This window comes from Sciurus vulgaris (assembly GCF_902686455.1).
Source record: "Sciurus vulgaris genome assembly, contig: HiC_scaffold_442_arrow_ctg1, whole genome shotgun sequence".
Taxonomy (NCBI): domain Eukaryota; kingdom Metazoa; phylum Chordata; class Mammalia; order Rodentia; family Sciuridae; genus Sciurus; species Sciurus vulgaris.
The window spans coordinates 4,381,065-4,401,688 of NW_027632595.1; the positions used below are offsets into that span (position 1 = coordinate 4,381,065).

Sequence of the window (20,624 nt, forward strand, 5' to 3'; positions counted from 1 at the left end):
ATTTCTCTCTAAGCACTGCTTTAGTGCTTGCCTACAAAATTGATGTGTAGTGTTTTCATTTTCACTCAAGTAATGTTTTTTTTTAAACACTCTGATAGGCAATTCTCTGGCCATGGAGGCTCCAGTATAGAAAGAATGGGAAAGGTTTGCTGTACTTCTTTCAAATACTTTTTGCCAAGTATCACCATGAACTATTTAAAAGTTTAGCAGGATCTTAATCAAATTCACATTAGATTTTTTTTTAAGGAAGAAGAGGCATTAGGAATATAGATTTTGAAGGAAAACATCAAGGATATTCTTTCTTTAAATTTTTTAGATTTGTTCTAATTAGTTGTATGTGATAGTAGAATGCATTCATACATTTTGATAGATCATACATAAATGAAGTACAATTTCTCATTTTTCTGATTATACATGTAGGATCATATCGATCATGCAGTTATACATGTACACAAGGTAAAAATGTCTATTTCACTCAACTATCTTTCTTACCCTCATACCCCTTCCCTCCTATTCACTCCCTCTACCTAATTTTAAGTAACTCTATTCTTCCTCTACCCCGCCTTATTGTGAATAAATATTTGCATATCAGAGAAAACATTTGGCCTTTAATTTTGGGTCTTTGGCTTATTTCACTTAGCATGACATTCTCTAACTCCATCCATTTACCAGCAAATGCCATAATTTCATTCTTTTTTAAGCTAAGTAGTATTCCATCATATATACATAACACATTTTCTTTATACATTCATCTGTTGAAGGGCATCTAGGTTGGTTCAATAGTTTAGCTATTGTGACTTGAGCTGCTATAAACATTGTTGTGGCTGCATCACTGTAGTATGCTGATTTAAAGTCCTTTCAGTATAAACCAATGAGTGAGATAGCTTGGTCAAATGGTAGTTTCATTCCAAGTTTTCTGAGGAATCTTCATACTGCTTTCCATAATGGTTGCACCAATTTGCATTCTAAGCAGCAATGTATGAGTATAACTTTTTCCCCATATTTTTGTCAACATTTATTGTTGCTTGTATTCTTGATAATTGTCATTGTGATTACAGTGAGAAGAAATCTTAGAGTAGTTTTGATTTGTATTTCTCTAATTGCTAGCAATGTTGAACATTTTTTCATGTCTTTGTTGATCGATTTGATAACTTCTGTGATGTGTCTGTTAGTCCATTTATTGATTGGGTTATTTGTTTTTGGTGTTAAGTTTTTTGAGTTCTTTATATATCCTAGAGTTTATTGCTTTATCTGAGGTGCTTGTGGTAAAGATTTTCTCCCACTCTGTAGGCTCTCTCTTCACATTATTTTTTGTTTCTTTTGCTGAGAAGAAGCTTTTTAGTTTGATCCCATTGCATTTATTGATTCTTGATTTAACATATTGCATTTTAGAGGTCTTGTTAAGAAAATCAGATTCTAGGCTGACATGGTATAGATTTGGGTCTAGTTTTTCTTCTATTAGACCTTAGTCTTTGATCAACTTTGAGTTGAGTTTCATGCAGTGTGAGAGATAAAGGTTTAATTTCATTTTGTTACATGTTCTTTCCATTTTTCCCAGCACCGTTTGTAAAATATCTTTTCTCCAGTGAATACTTTTGGCACCCTTGTCTACTATGAGATACCTGTTTTTTTGTAGGTTTGTCTCTGTGCCTTCTATTCTGTACTATTGCTCCACATGTCTATTTTGGCACCAAACCATGCTGTTTTTATTACTATAGCTCTGTACTATAGTTTAAGATCTGGTATTTTGATGTCGCCTTCACTATTCTTGCTAAGGGTTGCTTTGGCTATTCTGGATCTCTAATTTTTCCAAATGAATTTCATGATTTTTTTTCTAGTTCCATGAAGAATGTTATTGGGATTTTAATAGGAATTGCATTAAATTTGTTTAACACTTTTGGTAGTATGGCCATTTTGATAGTATTAATTCTGCCTATCCAGGAGCATGGGAGGTCTTTCCATCCTCTAATGTCATCTTCAATTTCTTTCTTTAGTGTTCTGTAGTTTTCATTGTAGACATCTTTCACCTCTTTTGTTAGATTGATACCTATTTTTTGAGGCTACTGTGAATGGGATACTTTACTCTCTTTTTGAGGGGAGGGACATAATTTTCTTTATTTCTCTTTTTAGTTAATTTATTACTAATGTATAGGAATGCATTTAATTTATGGGTATTGATTTCATATCCTGCTACTTTGCTGAATTTACTTATTAGTTCTAGAATTTTTCTGGTGAAAATTTTTAGATCTTCTAAATAAAGAATCATGTTATTGGCAAATAGTGATAGTTTGAGTTCTTCTTTACCTATTTGTATACCTTTAAATTCTTTCTGTATTCTAATTGCTCTGGCTAGAGTTTCAAGGACATTGTTGCATAAAAGTGATGAAAGGGCATCCTTGTTTTGTTCCAGATTTTAGAGGGAATGCTTTCCAATTTTTCTCCATTTAGAATTATGTTGGCGTTGGGTTTAGCATATATGGCTTTTACAATGTTGAGGTATGTTCCTACTATTCCTAAGTTTTTTCTAGTTTTTTAAACATGAAGTAGTCCTGTATTTTGTCAAATGCTTTTTCTGCATCTATTGAGATAATTATTCTTGTTTTTATGTATATTGATATGATGAATTATATTTATTTTTTTCCATATGTTGAACCAGTTCTGCATCCCTGGGATGAACCACACTTGATAGTGGTTTACTCTCTTTTTAATATTTTTGGTACAATGTTCCAGGATTTTATTGAGAATTTTTGCATCTATGTTTATCAGGGATATTGGTCTGAAGTTTTCTTTCCTTAGTGTCTTTGTCTGATTTTAGTATCAAGGTGATATTAGCTTCATAGAATGAGTTGGAAAGGTTCCCTCCTTCTATTTCATGGAATAATTTGAGGAACATTTGTTTTAATTCTTCTTGGAAGATCTTGTAGAACTCAGCTGAGAATCCTTCTGGTTCTGGGCTTTTCTTAATTGGTAGCCTTTTGATGGCATTTTCTATTTTCATTATTTAAAATTATTCTGCTTAGATCTTGTATGATATGATTCAGATTAGATAGGTAATATATCTCTAGAAATTTGTCCATGTCTGCTGTATTTTCTTTAATTGGAGTATAAATTTTCAAAATAGTTTCTAATTATTTTGTATTTCAGTTGGATCTATTGTTATATTTCCTTTTTCATCTTGTATTTTAGTAATTCAGGTTTTCTCTCCTTTTCTCTTCATTAGTGTGGCTAGGGATTTATCAATTTTATTGATTTTTTTCAAAGAACCAACTTTTTGTTTTGTCAATTTTTTCAGTTGTTTCTTTTGTTTCAGTTTCATTGATTTCAGTTCTGATTTTAATTATTTCCTATCTTCTACTGTTTTTGGTGTTGATTTGTTCCTCTTTTTCTAGGGCTTTGAGATATAATGTTAGGTCATTTATTTGTTGACTTTTCATTCTTTTGATAAATGAGCTCAATGCAGTGAAATTTCCTCTTAGTACTCCCTTCAAATCTCTGTGTCCCAGAGATTTTGGTTTGTTGTGTCTATATTCTCATTTACTCTAGGTATTTTTTTTTCATTTCATCCTTGATTTCTTCTATCCATTTGTCATTCAATAACGTATTAGTCTCCATATGCAGAATAGCTTCTATTTTTACCTTATCATTGATTTCTAATTTCAGTCCATTATGATCTGATAGACTGTAGGGTATTATTTCCATTTTTTTGTATTTACTAAGAGCTACTTTGTGTCATAAGATGTGGTTTTGCTTTAGAGAAGGATCCATGTCCTGCTGAGAAAAAATGTGTATTTGCTCATTTATTGATGAAATATTGTATATATATCTGTTAAGTCTAAGTTATTTATTGTATTATTGAGTTCTATAGTTTCTTTATTTAGATTTTATTTAGATCTGTCCAGTAGTGACAGAGATGTGTTAAAGTCACCCAGTATTATTGTGCTGTGGTCTATTTGATTCTTGAATTTGTGAAGGGTTTGTTTGATATACATAGATGCTCCATTGTTTGGGGAATAAGTATTTATAATTGTATGTCTTGCTGATATATAAATCCCTTCAGTAGATGAAATGACTTTTTTTGTCCCTTCTGATTAACTTTGGCTAGAATTTCACCTTATCTGATGTGAGGATGGAAACCCTTGCTTGTTTCCACAATTTGTATATTTTTTCCCATACTTTCACCTTCAGTCAGTGGATGTCTTTGCCTATGAAGTGAGTCTCATGGAGACACCATGTTGTTGAATTTTTTTTTTAATCAAATCTGCAAGTCTATATCTTTTGCTTGATGAATTTGGACCATTAAAATTCAAAGTTATTACTGAGATGTGATTTGCATTCACAGTCATTTGGTTTATTTCTGGCTTTTAATTTGATGTAGTTTCTTCCTTGACTATTCCTTTAGTGTAGTTCCTCCCTTTGCTGGTTTGCACTTTTTTTTTTTTCCTCTTCATCATCATGAAATATTTTGTTGAGAATGTTCTGTGCAGGCTTTCTAATTGTGAATTATTTTAACTTTTGTTTTTCATGGAAGGTTTTTATTTCATCTTCAAATCTGAAACATAATTTTGCTGGATTTAAAATTTTTGGTTGGCATCCATTTTCTTTCCAAGCTTGACATATTTTGTTCCATGACCTCCTAGATTTGTGGGTCTGGGTTGAGAAATCATTTGAGATCTGAATTGGTTTTCTCCTATACATAATTTGCTTTTTTTCTCACAGCCTTTAGAATTTGCCCTTTTTCTGTATTTTAGTCATTCTCATTTTAATGTGTCTTTGTGTGGGTCTGCTGTAATTTTGTACATTTCGAGTCCTATAAACCTCCTGTATTTGATTTCCCATTGTATTCTTTAGGTTTGGGAAATTTTCTGATAATATATCATTGAAAAGATTGTGCATTCCCTTGGTTTATACCTCTGTTCCTTCTTCTATACAGATAACTCCTAAATTTGTTCTTTCCATGTTTTCCTATAATTCTTGGAAGGTCTGTTCATGGATTTTTGCCTCTTCTCTGCATGATCAACTTGATTTTCAATAGTAAATAATATTGTCTTTATTGTCTGAGGTTCTGTCTTCCAAATGGTTTAGTCTATTGGTGATGCTTTCCATTGCAAGTACAATTTGGTTTATTCATACCTTCATTTCAAGGATTTCTGCTTTTTCTCCCCACAATCTCTCTTTATTGAAGTGATCTTTAACTTCCTGTAATTTCACTTTGATTTCACTCTTTATACCATCCTTTACTTCATAGATCAGTTTATGTACATTCTCCTTTGTGGGCATTTCTTCTATGTGATGTCAGTTGATTCTCATATTGGGGCATCTTTATTTGTTTGGGACACTTTGTTCTCTTGTTTTTTCATGTTGATTATATGTTTCCCCATCTACTTGTATTAATCTGAGGTACTGCAGACTCAACCCTGGAGAACTATATTGTCCCTGAAGTTTTCTAGTATCCCACCTTTAAGAGGAAGACCAACATCAACAGCATCCAGTGCAAACAATACACAGTCTCAAATCTAATAGCTTCCACCAAGGTGTCTACTGCCCTCTAGCTATAAATAGCAATGATGAGTTCAATCACAGTCCAGAATATGAACAGAAAATTTGCCAAAAGAATTTACAATCTCAAATATTGGACACTGAGAAATCAGAAATTGTGCAGGACATGATGTTCATGAAGGAGAAAGAGAGAAACCAGGAGCAAAATTCCATAGGAAGAGTGGAAGAGGAACCAACAGAGATTGAGTATTAGGGGGAGAAAATTTAGAAAGGAATCCAGAGAAACAGACAAGAAAGCGGAACTGTATACATATAAAGAGAAAAAAGTTAAAAATATAAGAATATATGGCAGAACTGCAAAACACCATGCATATATCTCCATCCTCAACAGACTGGTGCATGAAAAACACCATGCTCCAAATATGGTGGATAGAGATGCCAGAGGAAAAAGTAAAATAAATCTCAGTGGAAAATTGAACAACTGTCTCTGCCAGCATCCAAAAACTTCTCAGAACTGCCTCTGACTTCCCACAAGACTGCCTGACCCAGACAGGCCCTGACAGACCCAGTCACTATCCCACCAATCTGGATCTCAGATGTCTTAGGTTCAAACATGTTGCAGTCCCAAGATCTCAATGATACTGCAATTTGGAAATAGACCAGCAGGGATAAGCAATCCTGAGAGACAATAGCTAGATGGCAGCAACCAGCACCCCCAGGAGGAAGACCCCAGGTACAGCCAAACCCACAGGCACCTGACGCTGAACCTCCAGGTCCTGGTGGGTGTCCCCAGACAGGGGTACCTTGTCTCCCCAAATGGCAGTAGCAGAAAACCTGCCAGTATCTCATACTTCAGGCTCTGACTGGTGTCTCAAAATGGATGCAATCATGTGCAACCAAACCTGGAGTTCCCTGGCAGTGAACCTCTGGGCAGTGGTAGAAGCGATAAGTGACAGGGGGTTGGTGGCAGCAGGCAGGTGCTCAGCAGCAGCCCAGTTGTCAGTGTTGGCAGTGGTGGGGGATTAGCTGCAGTGGTGGCAGCTGTGACTGCAGCTGCAGTGGCAACCAGAGAGAAGACCTCCAGGTAACCTCTGGGGAGCAGCAGCAGCTTTGGCAGCAGGAATGTCAGTGGCAGCAGTGTTAACAGCAGGTGTGCCCAGAGAAAAGAACTCTGGTGTGCGGAAGCAGCATGTGCAGCAGTAGCACCCAGAGAAAACACATCCAGTTATCTGGGGCATTGGCCTCAGGGGCAGTTGTGCCCCAACTAAGAGAAAACCTCCAGGTAATGACTCCATCCAGAATATTCTGACTGCCACCGCATACCTTAAGAATCATTTATATACACCTAAGCCTATTTCTTGATTCCTTTTGTAGAGTGAGAGCCTTAGAATTTTATTTTTGGATCTTTCTGACCTTTGGCATCTCCCTTTGCCTCAGTTTCCTAAAGAGTGTGTTTGATTCCTAGGCAAGTATTTATTAGGCTTTTTGGATGTGCCAGGCTCTACAAGTGGTGTTAAGCTGCACTGAGATAGTGATGTAAGCAAATAGTTATAAAATGCCTCAAATAGATGTGACTAAGGGACATAATTGATTAAAAGGAGCAACGGTTCTCTTGCTGTTGCCTACCAATTGACTTTCCTATTCAAGAACTTTGCCCTGAGTCAGGGCACATGATTGGAAATAGGCCCTTTCTATTCCAGGTGTAGAGCCAGAGCCTTTTGAAGTTAAAGACCATCTGATTGAGGCTACTGGGAAACTTCACCTGCTGGATAACCTGCTGGACTTCCTGCATTCCAGGTACAGGCATATGTACTGCTCTGAGCTAGTGACTGGTTAAAACCTAATTAATGAGGAACTTACCTATTTTGTGAGATTGATTCAAGTTTTTCTCTTTTACAAGACTCTAACTCAGGGTCTACTTTTTCTGAAATTATACACCCACTCCATTACATCTCGTCCCTCCCCACTCTTCCCCACCATTATCCTTTCTTTCCTGAATTCCTATAGCATTTAGGATCCCACTCCAGTCCTTGGTAAGCCCTACCTTAATCTACTGCCTGATTTATCAGTGTATGTTCACCTCATCAGTCCAGTTATATTGCTTAGAGCCACAAGGACAGAGTCAGCATTGAGCATTTCTTTTATAATTGCCTGCTGGTACCTTGTGTTGAATTGACACATAATAAAGGCACAGCAAGCATTCATTCTTGTTAATCTGTGGGGTTTGATTTAAACTCAAGGGGTACTTGGAATAATCTTTCCCAGAAATGTGAGCTGGGCATCAGAAGACCAGAATTTCAAAATTGTCCCTTTAGGATGACTGCCCCAAGTGTGGCCTGAACTAACCTAAAACTTCAGATTTGGTGAAATTTTCCAATCTTTTGCAAGTTAAATAATTGCATGTATTACTGTGCTTAATTTTCTTTGACATATCTACTATGGGTGTGTTAGAGATGTAGAAGAGCTCATAAATACCTTCCATCCAAGTTTTTTTATGTCACAGACCAAGAAAGTTCTTGTCCAAAATCATATAGTTAGCAAATGTCATAGATGAGATAAGAATTGAGGTACTCACCTTCAAGCTCAATGCTTTCCCCAAGCTTTGGGCTAGAATCTGTCAGGTGTTCTCCCTAACTCTTGATCTTATCTTTGTGGTAAGATTAAATTACGTTCATTTTCTTAAAAAGAATATTGTTTTGTCAACACTGTACTTCTTTGTTTAGGCAAGTTTTAAAACAATATTTGATAACAAAGAGCTCTCAGCTTGATTTTGTTCTTAATGCATTATTTTGAATGATTTCCTCTCTTCACTATCTATATGTAAGTTTCCTCATGTATCATAGGGGATTGCTTCTCTAAAGTGATGCTCCTCAGACTTTTCAAGATGATAATGACTTACACCCCCAAGTGGGGAAGAGCAGTAGGTAGCTGACCACAGCTCTTTAGGATCTTGGGGAAGGGATACACATATAAACAACTCTTGCCCTTTACTCTTCACATGTTTATTTATTTCACTATTAAAGTGAAAGTTTATATTTTTTTATTGAGTGAAGTGACATTCCAGAAATAGGCTCCTTGGTTGCTCTAGGGCTTTCATAGTTCCTGGCGAATTGACACATGCCCTGATTATATCTCTGCTGTGGTTTTAAAACTGCTCTGAAGGATGCAGCTACATGTGGAGGCATTTTGTATTCTTGTGTTAAATATGTAGAGTTTCTGAGAAAGTTATGTGATATTTATATTTCTACTTTAATTGACTTACTTACAAAATTGTATTCTTTGATATATTTTGTGTGATGGTAAGTCATCCTAAATACTACTAGAGTTTCTCCTTTTATTTTCCTTGCCAGGGGCCATTGGGTTTACTTTTCTCCCAAATGACCCAGATGTTGGATATTCTCCAAGACTATATGGATTACAGAGGTGACTCCCCTGTGGCACCATATTACTGAAGCCTTTGTTTAGATTTATTAATCAAATATGTCCATGAAGACTAATAAGGGGTGTGGGAATGTTACATAGGAAAAAAGTTCATAAACATTATTCAGAACCAAAAGAAGATGAGGAGAGGGGACAGCACTATGTGAAGCACATGTAAAAATGTTGAGTATCTTCAAAAATGTATGATAAGTCAAGTTTCAGTGACAGAAACTTTCAGTGTCTTACAACATTTAGCTCAAAACTTGTGTACTTATTAAGGATAAGTAAGAAAATGAATATTATCAATAGTATAGAGATCCCACAAATCAAGCAGGGGAAGGTAGGACCAATTATTTCTATGGAAAATAGGGAATGTAGGCAATTACCTGAGAACTCTGTTTCATATGTAACAAATTTGATGTGGGATAATGGGAAAAAGTTTAAACAGTGGATGATTATTGAGCCTTTGGTAGATTATCAGCTGCAGAACTAAGAGTTTTAAAATTTAGTCCAGAGTGGTCTCTCAGATCCACTTGATGCCCTCTAAGTACTGCAGTAGTATGGATACATGCAGAAATGCAATTGACACATTGAGGAATCTCCACTGCCAAAACATGATGAGTTTATAATTCCCCTTCCTGACCTGATGCATGGTGGTAAGTGGAGAGCCCGAAAGCTTCATTGAAAAGCAGATGCTGGGAAATCAGGTTCCTAAGTGTTGTCTTACTGCTTGCCTAAGTAAGGATTGTGTCTCAGCAAATGGAAACTGACATAGAGGGTGGATATTTAGGGTTGTCTAGGAATAGTCAAAACTGAATGTTAACTCTGTTTTAAGTGCCAAAACTTTGGCTGCATGTGTTTTAAAAATCCAGGATAAAGTGTTATGGTGAATTTTTATGTAAAGTGATGTATTGTCCCTTAAATTTAGATTTTTCCCATAGGATTTATTTAAAGTAGGGCCATGCCTGGATATGGAAAGGACAATATAGGCATTTGGTTTAGGAATGACTTGACTTTTTTATTTTCTGAAGAGTCCTTGAAAAGAGTTAAGATCTGTTCATTTGTTGTTGTTCTTCTCTATGTAAAGGCTAGAGCTTTGAGCATGTGGATGGTTACATGAGAGAAGAGAGACACCTGGCTATAAAGAACTTTGGACAGCATACCAGTTTTATTTATCTCCTGAATACCAGGGCAGGTAAGCCACATAGTTATTGATGAAAGCAGACCAAGAAGGAGTGGTGTAGTACTCTTACATCCATTGGTACATTTTTTCATAATTTTCTGAAAGGTGAGGTTATTACAAAGGAGTATAATAAATCAAGGCAGTTGACATAGCATAGTACTGGACTTCTACATTGGAGCTCTTTTCTGTCCAATCTATCTAAGCTGTGATTTAACAAAGAAGTGAGGCTGGAACCTGAGCTTATTGGAAAGTAATTCTGATCTGCTTTGATCTCTGACCTGGAAATGACCTGGATTTTTTTTTTTTTTTTTTTTGTAATTTTGAGGAAGTTTTATTTATGTTCAGTGGAGGCAGCTCTCCTTCCCAGCCGTGAATTTGGAAAATAAGATAATCTCTTCTATAGTTGCCCCTCCTCCACAAGTACCCCTGGAATAGTGTTGTAAAGTTTAACAAACATTTTGTTATTTAAAATGTGATAATAGTGAAACTGCCAGCTATTTGTAATTATTATGGAATTGTCCATATGACTTAAACCATAAATATCATATGACATCTGTGGTGTTTTGTCAGTTATGGAATGCTCTCATATACTATTAAATAATTTGAAATCAGTTTTGGGAGATGGAATTATCCTTACATACTGAATAAAAAAGACCTTAAATTAATTTTGAATTCATAATCTGAGTTTCATTATTCTATTTTTTATAGATCTTAATTTGTATGGAATACATATAGAAATACAAAAAGGACATGTGTCCTTGATAACGGAGAGATTAATACCTTTATGAAAAGAAAGTTCAGACTTATTTAGAAAGCATTTATTAAGTGCTTTTCATGATATGGGTATATAAAAAAAGTGTTAGATATAATCCTTGAGTATAAGGAGACTATTTCTCCAGCATATCTTATCTGTTTAATAAACTCAATAATAAGATATAATCAGACTACTTTGGCCTCAGTCTCTTCCAAGGTCATGTGCCACACCCTGCATCAGAGACATTCATTCAATTGTCTCATGGTTAGTCTTAGGGAAAACTTGAAGGATGTGGTCAAATGCATTGTCAGGTTGGCAGAGAAATTCCATTTGTGTTTTAAAGATTTTATTATTCAAGATTTTATTATTTATTATTAGAGGGCAGATGTTTGAATCACCTAAATTAGCAAGAAAGAAACCTCTTCTTTTACATTCATCTCCCTGGAGACCTTAGTAGATTATCTAGGATCTGAAGCAGTCCTGGATGTTAACCTTTCCAAACACTGATTGTCATATTTGCTATCATGTTTTTGCTATAGTTCTGCAGCATTTTCATTTAATGGGTTTCCTTCCAAATTTCAAGAGTTGAGGTTATTACCACATATTGCCAGCAGGTGGCAGTGATAGCTTATGACTATGTCCCAAACAACTAGATACAGCTTAAAATATTCCCTAGTAAAGAAGGGCTGCACTAGCCAACTTCAACCAAAGAGGACGATAATTTTTATGGAACACATTTTTAAATGAAATGATTGCCTAGATAGTAGTAAGATAAAGTGGATAAAATGTTTCTGGAGCCAGAGGCAGTAGTACATGACTACAGTCCCAGTTACTCAGGAGGCTGAGGCAGAAGGATGGTGTGAGACCAGGAGTTCAAGGCCAGTGAGGGCAACACAGCAGAACCCTGTCTCAAACCCAGGAGTAATTACAACAGATTCTGGAATATGGGATGGAGTCCTGACTCTTTCATCTTCTAGTGGTGCAACTTCAAATAAGTCCCTTAATCTAGCTGTGTTTCCATTTCAGCATCTGCAAAATGAGAATTATACCAGCAAGGATGCAGGGTTCTGAGGGTTAAAAGAGTTAATTTATGTAAACCTTTTTGAACAATGGTTGGTGAATAGTAAAGTAGAAGTATAACTGTCATTATTGGATGTAATTTAGCATCTGAGAAATCAGTCATTATTATTTCTTTAACGCAACTTTAATTTTATATGAAGGCTTTGAGAATGTTTCTTCCTGACTTGTCTTGAGATTCAGCTGGGAGTCAGTAGTCCTTATGAAAAGGAACCCTTCATTCAACTCTTGGAACAAGTCCTTTTAGACTTGTTTCAGCAATGAGCTGTAACAACCCTTGGAAGAATGAATCTCTTCTATACTAGTTTTCACATTAATCAAAGAGAATGCTGTAATTTGCCTTCATAGTAGTCTAAATTCCTGTAACCCAAGGTACTTCCTTGACCCCTTTTCTGCACCACTGAAAAAAGACCAGAAAGTTGTTGCATTTAGTGTTCTTGTCTTAAATTCATTTTATGACATTGTCTTTGATTAATGTGGAAACCAATTCAGGAAGATGCATTGAAGTGTTCTCTAGTCAGAGGCATGTATCATTCCCTCTTCTCATTAACTAGTGTCAGCATCTTCCTATCTTGTTGCTTGCAAGTGTGTTTAAGTACTTTTCTTAATGTGTATTGCAGACCTCTCCTTTTTTTGCTTACATATTTTAGTAGTAGATGGACACTGTTTTATTCAGCTTTTTTGCCAATGTGACAAAAGACCTGACCCAAACAAATTTAGAGGAGAAAAGTTTGAGGGCTCAGGGTTTCAGAGGTCTTAGTCCATAGAAGACTGGTTTCATTCCTTGGGACTCAAGGTGAGGCTGAATATCATGATGAGAGTGTGTGGCAGAGGGAAGCAACTCACATCATGATCAGGAAGCAGAGGGAGACTCCACTCTCCATATATAGACTATATATCCCATATCTATGCCCCAATGAACCAGTTCCTTCATCCACATGACACCTGCCTCTAATAATCATTTGGTTAATCCCATTAGGGATTTATTCACTTTTTAGGCCAAAGCTATAATCCAATCATTTCTCCTCCAAAACTTGCATTGTCTCACATGTGAGCTTTTGGGGGACACCACATCTAAACCATAACAGACAATATCTATATTTTGTTTATTTTTATGTGGTGCTGAGGATTGATCTCATTGCCTCACACATGCTAGGTGAGCACTCTGTCACTGAGCTATAACGGCAGCTCCCAGACCTCTCATTTTTGGAGCTGTTTTCTGAAAGACTATGTGTCCTTATTCACAGATTTTTCTAAGCAAAATCCAATCAAACATTTCAAACATGGCTTCACAGCATTAAATTAGGCATTCTTTTCTGCCCCTTACCTCTCATTCTGTTATATTTGATAATTAAATTTTTCTGGGTCAGGCAACATAACATGAGGTGGCACCTTTGACCACTCCAGGGCTCTGGAGTTGGGGGCAAAGATGTCAGGCTGAAGGAGGAAACCACTCCTCCTTTCAGGTGTTCAGTATGACCCAGTCTAGCCTTGTGTCTGTTTTCCAGTTCCTTATTTGTGTGTTGCTGATCATGCTTCTTTTTTGCATGTTTTTCCGGTGGAATTTGCATGAACTTAACAGCAGCAGATACTGTTATTTTTGTTGACAGTGATTTTAATCCTCAAAATTACTTACAAGCAGCTGCCAGAGTTCACCAAATTGGCCACATCAAGTGAGTGAGTTAGACATCTTCATTTTCCTGTTCTTTTGGCTTGTAGTTCTGGATTGGGAAGCAAGGTGAAGAATGTAGTTCTGACAACAGTGTCATACTGGGAGTTGAGAACCTCTGGGTTTTAACCCCATTTTGGCACTGACTTGCAGAGTTGTGTTCAGTGGATCACATAATCAATTCAGTCTCACTTTGTTATAAATAACAGTTAAATTGCAAAATGATTAGAAGAAACTTTTAGGCTTTAGTTAGAACCTAACAGTTTAAAAATGGAGTGAAAGCTGGTATGGTGGCACATACCTGTAATCATAGCAAGTTGGGTGTCTGAGGCAGGAGAACTGCCATTTCAAGGTCAGCTTTGGCAACTTACCAAAACCCTGTCTCAAAATATTTTGAGTTGTGGCTCAGTGGCAGAGCATTTGTCTAGCATGTGTGAGGCACTGGGTTGAATTCTTAGCACCACATATAAATAAATGAATAAAATAAAGGTCCATCAACATCTACAAAAAAAAAATTAAATAAATAAATAAAAATAAAACTTTTTTTTTATATAAGGCTAGGGATATAGCTCATTGGTAAAGCTCCCCTGGATTTGTTTCCCAGTACCATGAAAGGAAAAAAAAATGTGTTCATGGGTTGTAGAACTACCCTTTTGCCTCAGAATAACATGCCTGCCAGGGGTTGTCCTTGGCTATAGATGAAGTTCCAACTGTGGTCACTTCATCATCCTTTCCCTGACTCTTCTGTAATAGGTTCAGAGAGTAGTTGAGGCCAGATCTCTCTAAGAAATGCTCAGGTCCAAATGAGCAATGTCCTTTGAATTGTTTCCTGAATATGGTCTACGGTCTCATTTGACTTATGTACAGGGCTGTAAAAGTTATTTGACTGATTGCCTGAGACACTGTGGAAGAAGTAGTTTATAGGAGAGCAGCCTCCAAACTGCAGCTCTCCAACATAATCATAGAAGGAGGCCATTTTACTCTTGAGGCCAGGAACTTTTCACTGATGCTGACCTCCGGGTAAAATATGTTCTTTTCTTTAAAGTCAAATAATTTATAATCAGTACTCTCTGTGGATGTGAATGCAAATAAAAAGTACCATCATTAACCACCCTTTGTCCCCAGTTACACATTAGTTCATTAGCCTAATTTATACACACTCAGTACATACTACATGCAAGGTGCCATAGAAGCTAAATGAGTGTGGCACTTAAAAGGCAGAGAAAATAGAATAATGAGAATGGACTTTAAACCATCAAACTTGGAATCAGATTTATACCTTATCACTTACTGGATATATGACTTTAAGCAGGTAACCTAACATCAGGGATATAATCTCTTTGGGGTTTCTAAAAATAAGTATGCCACTAGTTTTCTCAGAGACAATTTGTTTGGGTTTTTTGTTTGTTTGTTTGTTTGTTAGTTTTTAAAGAACTTGACTTAATCAGTAATGATTAATTCCATACTTCCTCCCTAATCCCAGACCCTTTGTGCAATGGCTTACAGTACTGATTCCATACCCAGAGGAGGGTGAATAAGACTGGGAATTCAAAATTATACTATAGGATATATAGATGAAAGATATAGGGTTAATTTTCTTGAGGAAACAAAAATTAGATAGGAGTCAAATGCTGACTTGGAAGATTCTAGAGAAAGCTCCCTTTTAGAAAAAGACTTAAAGTTATTCTATAGCAGCAGCTTTTGAGTTAAAATTAGAACCCAATATAGACTACTGGCTGTTGGAGAGGACTATTTTGGGACTACCTGCCCAGGCCAGGGGCAAAAGATCTCATTCTGGTTCTGTATGATTGTTTTCCTCCCCATCTAGTCAGTGAGTTATTTATGGTTGCCAAGGACAAGGATAATAACACACTGCCTTGTCTCAAAAGAAAGCAGGTTATTTTTAAATTATTAAAGAATCTAATAGTAAAAGCCATGGTTCTGGTTTGATAAATCTAAGCAGTGTAGAGTTGTGAAGTCCTGACAAAGGAAAGCAGGTTCCTTATCCTGCAAGGAGTACACAACAGAAAGAGAGGGACAGATATAGATGTAGTGAACATTTATTGAATGCTTACTGTGTACTAAGCATTGTCTGAGGTGTACTTTTTCCAGTTGTTTCATAATGAAGAGTAACAGAAGAATGATGTAGATACTGTCTTTATCCCCATTTTAAGAAAATTTTCAAACATCATTCAGATTCATGACTCTAATCCAAGCACCCTGTAACTTCCAATTACATGCTCTTAATTACTATAATATACTGTTTTTCATTTTTTAAAAAAAGTAGTTCCTTAAGAACACATTGTGAGTACTCAATAGCAAGGAAAGCCAGAAGACTTAAGTCCAAGGGAGTGGAAGGGAGGACCCCAGTATGAACTGAGCTTCATCATAAATACTTGGCTTTCTTCTGCTTTGGTTACTAAATGCCAAAGGTGTTTGCCTTGATTTATGTATATATATATATTTTTTTTATTTATATATATATATATTTACATATATATAATATTCATTTATATATTTATATTTTATTATATATTTATATTTATATATAAATATATATTTATTTATATATTTTATGTTTATATACAGGTATATATATTAATGTAAGTAATCTATATACATATTTATGTATATGTCTGTGTATGTGCATATATATATATATATATATATATATATATATATACACACACACACACACACACACACATACCTACCAAGGCTAAATATAAATATATCCAAGTATGTTCTTGCGTAGTTTTGATCTCAGGTGTTTTCAAGCTACAGAATACCTTTAAGTTTCCAAGTTACTAGATAGACAGTATAGAGATAACTAAATAAACTAAAAGGGCAAAATACAAATGAGGGCCCATCATGTGGATCACAATTGTTTCAGAATTCTTAAGAGATAGTGCTTAGAGAGGTGTAAAGTTGGAAGTAGCAAGTGAAAGCCAGATAGTATTATCTAAGCTTTCTGGGTGGTTCTTGTAGCCTTAGGAAATAGGTGAAGCATCCTCTAGAGAGGAATGAGAGGAAAAGGCAGGATACGGAGTGCACAGGACTATCCAAGGAGATTTAAATTCAGAAAGATCCTTGGTCATCAGGATTGTTATGGTTTTTCCAAGTGGGTTCCATAAAGTACTGTGGTAGAAAAGCAACTTGGCAAAGGAAAGATGTCAGCTTATTGTGAGGCAAGGTACTGAGTGACACCTTCTCTTTCTAAGAAGTTTGACAGTGGGAGAGGTAGAAAGGTAGCTAACAGGGTCTCTGATTTTTCTCAGGACTGCTGGAAGTACCTGTAAAAAAATGCTGGTGAGAGGTGCTATAGAAGATGCAGTAAATCATTTTATTCTTACTGTCACCCTAAAATAAAAGAAATTAGAGGCTAAATTTTTTTTTATTGCAGTTATAGATAATTATCAAAATCAATAGCTCTGGTTGTCATTTATCAACTTTCTGCTTATTGCTCATCTAACCCCATAATAGATTGGTTGAAGTCATCGTCCATGGGACAGAAGAAAGTTCACAAAGGAAGGAATGTTCTTGGGGTCAGTTAGACACTCAATAGATTACCACATCCTGATCTTTGTTTTTATGAGAAGTAATTGGATTTTTTTTCTCCATTCAATTTGAGTGAAATGCTCAAATTTGGCTTCGATAAACTGCTGTGTTCTGAAGGGAGCACCATGGGTGAGATAGACCTGGAGTCCATTCTGGGAGAGACAAAAAATGGCCAGTGGGTCTCTGGTGCCTTGCCTGCAGCTGGAGGAGAGAGAAGAGAGCAGGGGGAAGGAAGTGAGTTGGGGGTTAGGGTGAGCAAATGGCACAGTCACCTCAAGCTAGTGCATGAGTGATATGCATTACCATAGGAAGTCCTGCATCCTACTCCCTGGGACCTCTTTTTCCTACCCAGCCCTATTGTCATCTTGAGCACATTCTTTAGGCTTCTTATCCAAGAAATTGAAAATATATCTGTCTGTTCTCTTGTGGATAAACTTTGAATCCAAGTCATGATATGTATGCTTATGGTCCTGTCATCAAGGGTTAAATTTGTAGCTTTTCTCTCTCGATGCAGACATCTTATCTGGTGTGTATTGGAGAAACATGTCATCTTTATGATGACACTTTGCACAGTGATTCCTTTTCTTGATAGTAGTTTTTTTTTAAATTGTAGCTAATATTTATGGGCATTTATTGGGGGTTCATCAACAGAGCCACCAACTATGTAATGTCTTTATATCTTCTTTCCATTTAACCTTCATAAGACCCATGAGGTGTAGAGCATTTTGTCTTCCTTTTTCTTTTCTCTCCAAATTTGGTTAAAATATTTATCTTTTTTTTAAAGTATTTTTTGTAGTTGTAGATGGACAGTATGTTTTAGTTTTGTTTATTTATGTTTTTAATGCAGTGCTGAGGATCAAAACCAATGCCTCACACATGCTAGGCAAATGCTTGGCTACTAAGCTAGAGCCCTAACCCCAATATTTATCTTTTTATCCTTTTCTATTCTGAAATTTTTGAAATTTGGATTTGAAGGGACTTTTGGTATTTGTTTCTTCTTTTCACATAGCAGCATTGTATCATGCTTCCTAATATTGCATGATTTTAATTTTTAAAATGACTGTTTTCCTGTATCAGCAGCAATAGGGAGTCAATATGGTCTGGAGTGAGAGGGTTCTTACTGAGCTTCTTAATTCAAGAGTTTCTTCTAGCTGAGCATGGTGATACATGCCTGTAATCCCAGTGGCTCAGAAGACAGAGGCAGAAAGATCTAAATTCAAAGCCAGACTCAGCAAAAGCAAGGCACTAAACTACTCAGTGAGACCCTTTCTCTAAGTAAAATACAAAATAGGGCTAGAGATTTGACTCAGAGGCTGAGTGCCCCTGATTTCAATCCCAGAACCCAACCCCCCAAAAACGAGTTCCTTCTCCAACCAATACAGAGAAGCACCATGGTTTCAGTAGGTGGTGCTTCCTTTACTGGTAGGGAGTGGGCTGAGAAAGGCTTTTGGTTTTGTCATTCTCAATTTTTACTACTTGCTCCTTTCTTTCTCTTTGCCATAAAATTGTCAAAGGATGCCTCCCTTTCTAAACTACCTCTTTCTCACCTAAAAGCAGTTCTTCCTCAAATTTTTGACTGCATCTACTTTCTGGCCCTTCCCTTTTGATTCCTTAGTAGCCAATGCTGTGATCTACAAGGATGCAGAACCATCCTCATTGTTTTCCCATTTGGAGTGTGATCCTCATTTTGGAGAATAAATTTTCTCTGTCTGGCACTACTAGAACCCCACTGTCCTTTCTCCTATGCAATCTCTGTATGTCTACCGAGATGAGTGAGCACTTCAGAGATGGCTCATTTTGTTTGGGATGTTCATGTCTCTTTTTACCTGCAAATGGAAGTTTAGAGTAGTTTCTGATTCCTAATTTTGTTGAAGGCTTAGATAAGGGGTGGGTTCATTATCCTTGTTAATTGGTGTGATTTTTATAGGATATATGAAGAACTCAAAATTCAGGTGACTGGCATTATTTTAGAGAACACTGTTTATTTACATTTTCTTGTGCTTTGTCTTTAAAAATTCTTACAATAGTATCATATTTGTATTCAAGAACTCTTTCTTGTTCTCTGCTTATTGTTTGTATCCTGTTCTCATTTCAAGGATGTTAAATCCTCACTGAGGACATTTATTATAGCTTTTTAAAATATATCCCAGGGAGAATATTTATTATGTCTTTTCAAAAATGTTGCCCTGCCCACTGTATTGTCTCTTTTGCTCCATGTGCTTCTCCTCCTTCCTCTATTTGCTTCTTCTTCTTCCTCTTCTTTTTTCAGAAAGAATCCCTTGTTCTTATTAGCAGTTTTCCTGAAACATCTGATGTCCTGTGACTGTCTGATCAGGGTGCTGGTGAAATGCCTCAAAGCTGACAGATAGCACTGTTGTGAGCAGGTGGACAGCCTTTGGGCCTCATGCCAACAGCACTGGTTGGCAAGTCATGTTTTGCACTGGGGGAGTCTTTCCAGACACCCATATTTGAAGACATCACTAGACAACTCATTTTATCCTTAGAAGAGTCCTCTTTTATCATCCTTGGAAGATAAACCATTATGGCAAAGTTGTTTAAATTGTAAAGACAGAGATCCAAAAGCTCATGGTGCTCTCATTATTTGATGTGTGGATCCCTTCAGTTCCCCCACATTGTGGTACCCTGTAAGGACCATGAGTCCTAGGCTTTTGGAGTATTGAGAGGGTTTCTATTTCTCTAGCTAGTCCCAGCTGGATACCTGTGTTTCGGTTCCACAGCTCTTCTTAAACTGTTTTTATTTTCCAAAGAGTTTGTGAACATTTTAACACACCATTACTCATATTGTGTTTTAGTAATCCATTTATTGTCATTTAACTGTTTCAGGTGAGAGAAAAAAATAAATGTGTGTGGTCATATTTTTAAGTGATATTTGATGACCTTAGTATCAAGTTTACACCCTTTTCTGTAATCATCTATATTAATTTAATTTTATTTGCTAGAACAAAATAAAATTGCAGTGTTTTTAAAAGATGATTGCATATCTTCACCTGCCTAAAAAGAGGTATTTTTCCAGACAATCTAATTGCCAAAAAATTATCCAGTTTGATTAAAATCTGGAATGCTGTCTTCAATGACCATGTCTTGGTTCTCTTTGTGATAAATGGTTCCTCTGGCAGGATACAGATGAGGGTCTAGACCAGTGGGCTCCAGCTGCCTAATAGAAAGAGACTGAAGACATGGAGCATCATTAAAAATAATGTAAATAAACATTAAAGCATAGTAATTAGAGCAGCCCAATAAAATTTAAGTAAAATGTAAGGTTGCTTTATCCTTAATGCTAAATTTTTTTAAAAAGAACATTTACATGGTAAATTGAGAATTTCATGCAGTTTGATGCTATATATGTTGATCATATTTGACACATATCAGCTCTTTATTTTTTCCACTTGTTGATAGAGTGCCTCACTAAAAGCCCCCTGTTGATTTAAGTAGCAAATGCCAATTAG

At 36.2% G+C, this 20,624-nt stretch overlaps 1 pseudogene across 1 annotated transcript in view; it reads left to right on the forward strand.

Moving 5' to 3' along the window:
* LOC306652682 (chromodomain-helicase-DNA-binding protein 1-like) overlaps positions 1-20,624 on the forward strand; it is a 77,378-nt pseudogene that overhangs the window by 23,507 nt on the left and 33,247 nt on the right. The window contains exons 10-15 of the transcript in view: positions 7,193-7,293; positions 8,847-8,930; positions 10,009-10,111; positions 13,489-13,603; positions 14,467-14,619; positions 17,231-17,408. The product of the transcript in view is annotated as a chromodomain-helicase-DNA-binding protein 1-like (transcript). The remainder of the gene's footprint in view (positions 1-7,192; positions 7,294-8,846; positions 8,931-10,008; positions 10,112-13,488; positions 13,604-14,466; positions 14,620-17,230; positions 17,409-20,624) is intronic.